This window comes from Pinus tabuliformis, chromosome 6, assembly GCF_031772625.1.
Source record: "Pinus tabuliformis cultivar Carrire ecotype Pingquan chromosome 6, CPIR1, whole genome shotgun sequence".
In the NCBI taxonomy this organism is placed as follows: domain Eukaryota; kingdom Viridiplantae; phylum Streptophyta; class Pinopsida; order Pinales; family Pinaceae; genus Pinus; species Pinus tabuliformis.
In genome coordinates, this window is record NC_142292.1 from 1,395,334,636 (window position 1) to 1,395,338,981 (window position 4,346).

The 4,346-nt window shown below is 34.4% G+C and overlaps 1 pseudogene; it reads left to right on the forward strand.

The window, feature by feature from the left end:
- The first annotated feature begins 1,659 nt into the window (after positions 1-1,659).
- LOC149263848 (aspartic proteinase nepenthesin-2 pseudogene) lies at positions 1,660-3,045 on the forward strand (annotated as a pseudogene).
- Positions 3,046-4,346: the final 1,301 nt, after the last annotated feature.

Below are 4,346 nucleotides of genomic sequence, written 5' to 3' on the forward strand. Positions count from 1 at the left end.
ATTTTCTCAATGCTATGGTTCCAGTTGAGCTTGTGATGGATATCAATTCCTGGGTACTAGTAAGAATACACTTCCTCCAAGTTATTATTGTCATACATAAAATTAGCGTAAGTATCCTTCTTGGATTTGATAATCATAACTTTTGTTTTGTTATTGTTAACAGTCATACCCATGGTAGAGCAGAAATCCTTAAGAAGCTTGAGTTGCTTATCAAGATCAGAAGGGCACCTTGCCAAAAGAACAATATCGTCAGCATAGAGAAGAAGGATAGCGACTATCCCAGCTAAGATCGTTCCAAGACATCCTGCTTCCTCTAAATAGCCTTCGAGCTTATCGATGTAAATGCCAAATAGGGTAGGGGAGAGGGGAAAACCCTGTTTAACTCCGATGTTACGCTTAATATCTTTCGACCACCCCTCATTGCTCTTTAGCTTGGCAATTACATTCTCGTATACCCTTATAGCAACAGCCTCAACTCAAGAGGAACCTTTAGCTCTTCTAACCTATTCTAAAGGTTGTATCTAGGAACCGTATCGAAAGCCTTTCTAAAGTCCACAAAGCAACAAAATAAATTGGATTTATCATTACGACATTCCTCCGCAATGATCCTAAGCGTAACAAGGTGGTCTGTTGTTGAGTGATGCCTTCTGAAACATGCTTGGCCTTTAGTCCGCTTACCTTCACTTTCAAGCCATATGCTTAACTTCTTTTCCAGAATACTACCATACAACTTGGCTAAGAGAGGGCTGATCATAATTGTCCGATAATTAGAGGGGTTATTTGTATCCCCACTTTTAAAAATAGGGATAATGAGCCTCTCAGTCTAAGGTTTAGGGAATCCTTGCTTCACTGCTTGATTGAAAAGCTTGTGGATATAGGGATGAAGGCAAGACCTCCATCATAAAACAATCGTATAAATTATAATTTATTTAATTTTTAATATTGATAATGTAAAAAGTATCATAAAATAATTGTATATATATTTATTAATTATTTAATTTATACATTTATTAATTATTTAATTTTTTATTTTTAACTAATTTATATAGTAAATTATATAAATTTTATTTTTTATTTTTAAAAAATGTATATGGTAAATTGTATAAATTAAAAAATAATAGAGTATATTATTATAAATTCTTCCTCTTTCCCAAATTTATATTTTTAGTATGATTCTATTAAAATAAAATTTAGTGTCGCATTACTTGTAATTGTGTTTGTCAGATTACATGGCAACTAATTATTAACTGGCTCTCCCGAATTCATATATATATATATATAATGCTTTATGTGAGATCTTGTGATATAGAAGATCTAATTGATCGAACATTTCTGTGTGGTGGAACGTTTATTTTTATTTTTTGTCACAAAGAGATCGGCATTCATTGCGGCCACTGCTATTTGATGCGATCTAGCGTATGTTGATGTCATTTCCTCGTGACAGATTCAGCTTACCTTCCATGGATTTCTTCTGTTAGTTCGGGTTTTAATTTCTTCGGTTTACTTTGCAGTTTTCCTTCAAGGAATTCTCTCCACATAGGATATCTAATACACAAGGCGTTTCTTGTTAAATTGTCTTTCCTTTTAAACATCTCATATTTTCTCAACATATGCAACATTCCCTGGCATTTACATCATTTTCCTAGTTCTAGAGGAGATATGGCTGGGCAATCGGCTAGATCTGTTGGTGCCAGCAAATGCGTCGTTATTACATTGACGTTGTTTCTCTCAGCATTTCATTTGATGCAATGCAAGCATGTAGCCAATTTATCAGCACCTGAAGTGGCTGGTTGTCAGACTACCTCACAAACGCCCTGTTGGATTTAAAGTCGATCTTGTGCATAGAGATTCACCTCTCTCTCCATTCTCTCCAGGTAACATTACATCTGCCCATCGCTGGGAACGAGCAATCAAACGCAGTGAAGAAAGGCGACAAAAATTCCACTTGTCTGTTCAGAAAGTGAAAGAAGTGGAGGCTCCAGTAAACTCACAAGGAGGAGGTGGTGAATTTTTCTTGAAGTTGGGCATTGGTACGCCATCTTTATCCTTTTCTGCAATCTTGGACACCGGCAGTGAGCTGATATGGACGCAGTGCAAGCCATGCAGTGATTGCTACAAGCAACCAGATCGAATCTATGATCCCTCCCACTCTTCCACTTACGCTAAGGTTCCCTGCGGAAGCTCTTTGTGCCGCGCTCTTCCAAAGTTTTCTTGCCAAAGGCACAACTGCCAATACATTTATGCCTATGGTGACCAGTCCTACACGGAGGGTATCCTTTCTTACGAGAGCCTTGCCCTTTCTTCTCAATCCCTTCTTCATATTGCGTTTGGTTGCGGGCAGGACAATGAAGGAAATGGGTTCGGCCCAGCAGATGGATTAGTGGGCTTCGGCCGAGGTCCTCTATCCCTCATCTCACAGCTTGGCCACTCGGTGGGTAATAAGTTTTCTTACTGTCTCGTTTCTATTTCTGACTCTCCTTCGAAAACTAGTCCTTTGTTTATAGGCCAGAATGCTAGTTTGAAAGCCAGGGCTGTGAGTTCGACTCCTCTTATTCAAAGCACTTTGCTGCCAACTTACTATTATCTTTTGTTTGAGGGAATCAGCGTTGGTGGTAAATTATTGAATATCCTTGCTGGTACTTTTGATTTCATTCCGATGGCACTGGTGGACTTATCATATACTCTCGAACAACTATAACATATCTGATAATGCCTGCATATGATGCTGTGAAGGACGCGCTGAGGTCATCGATTAACCTTCCGCAGGTCGATGGTTCTGGGATCGGACTAGACCTCTGTTTTGGCCTTAAATCTGGCTCAAATGCAAAGTTTCCGACTATCACATTCCACTTCAAAGGAGCAGATTTCAATTTGCCAAGAGAGAACTACATAGTCGCTGGTAGCAGTGGCATAGTCTGCCTTGCCATGTTACCCACCCAATCACAATCAATATTCGGTAATATTCAACGGCAAAATTACCAAATACTATATGATAATGGGAGGAACTTGCTTTCCTTTGCGCCTACGGTTTGTGATACCTTGTAACTTGTAAGCGAAGGAAAAACTTATAGCATAGGCTGCTTTTTTCCGAGGGTATGGCGTTTATATATATATAGAGGTTGTAGTTCTATTAATGGCTGTAACAGTTGGAAGCAGCAAGGTTGCTTATAGGTTATGGTGGCTTTTCCCTATGGTATAGGTAATTATATATATATTTGTTGTAATTGTCGCTTGATTGCTATAAAACCTTGGGAGCAGCAATATCGCTTATTGTGCCTTTTTCAGAGGGTATGCCCTCTAATAAATATCTGTAGTAGTTGTGTATTAACTGCTGTAACAGCTGGAAGCAGCAATATTTTTGAATTTTATAATGTGTATATTGCTATATAACAATGGAATGTTGTAATAATAATATTTCTGAAGTTTGTTACTTCAAGAATAATACATATACTTAACAATGTGATTAATTTTTTTTAAATATATCAATGAAGTTTTAAAATACAAAATTGATTATATATTAAAATTAAAAATTATCATAATTAATATCTGATTAAATAAATAAATATTATTATATAAAATTGATTATATAGAAAAATAAAATGTTATTATAATTAATATTATGAATTTGATAATGTTTTTCTCAAAATTATTATTGATGATTGATCAAGTTTATTTAATTTTTATGTATTAATAAAGTAAAATTAGTAATAGTTTATATTAATTTGATAAGTTGTTATACATTTTAGATATATCTTAATTTTGTGTTTATCAGAAGGGATTAATATTTTTTTCATTCTAAAAGAGGTTTGCACCTTAACAAATTTAGTAGATCATATTAAGATGGATCTAGACTGGTTCAATTTTTAATTATTTTTTTTAAATTTTATTTCTATATAATTTGACGGATATCATAATTAATAATTAGTTCATTTTTTTTAAATTCTGTTTTTATTTTTATGTAATTTGACTAAGTCAAAATGTTTAACCTAACAAAACATTGCAGCATCTCCTTCTTATTGAATTAGAAAGCACCTCTCCTCAAAAACAAATTTAACGTCAAATATAATTAAAAATATTAAAATATTTTAATATTAATTTAAAATTATACTTTTATTTTAAGTTATATATATGTGATGATGATGATGACGATGATTAACGTCCACTGAGACCAAATAATGATCTATCGGACCTAAAGAAACAAATTATCTATTTTGATTTAAGATTTTATTCCTATGCTCAAAAAGCTTGGAGAGAAGCCTCCCGAGCTCACTATAATTTTGACATTGTAAAAGGCTAGGAAGGTCAGTATTGTAACAAAGATTGTGAAACTGAGATCTAATGTGGTT